Genomic DNA, 256 nt, shown 5'->3' on the forward strand with positions numbered 1-256 from the left:
TGGTCCTTTTGAAAGTGACGTCACAAACATGAAAACCTGAAATCCAATGAATAAAATCAGTATTTCATTTCTCTATCCATTCTGTCCAATTTTCGCCCAAAAAGGAGGGGCACGGTATACGCATGAATAAAATACGCAATATGAAAAAGGGAAATTTTGTTATGACTGTGGGATTCGTCCATGAAACATTCAAGTGATGACGTCATACTTGTAGAATTTAAATTCCCGTTTTCTGTTCCTTTATTTAGGAGTCACT

This window comes from Penaeus monodon, chromosome 21 (genome assembly GCF_015228065.2).
Source record: "Penaeus monodon isolate SGIC_2016 chromosome 21, NSTDA_Pmon_1, whole genome shotgun sequence".
NCBI lineage: Eukaryota > Metazoa > Arthropoda > Malacostraca > Decapoda > Penaeidae > Penaeus > Penaeus monodon.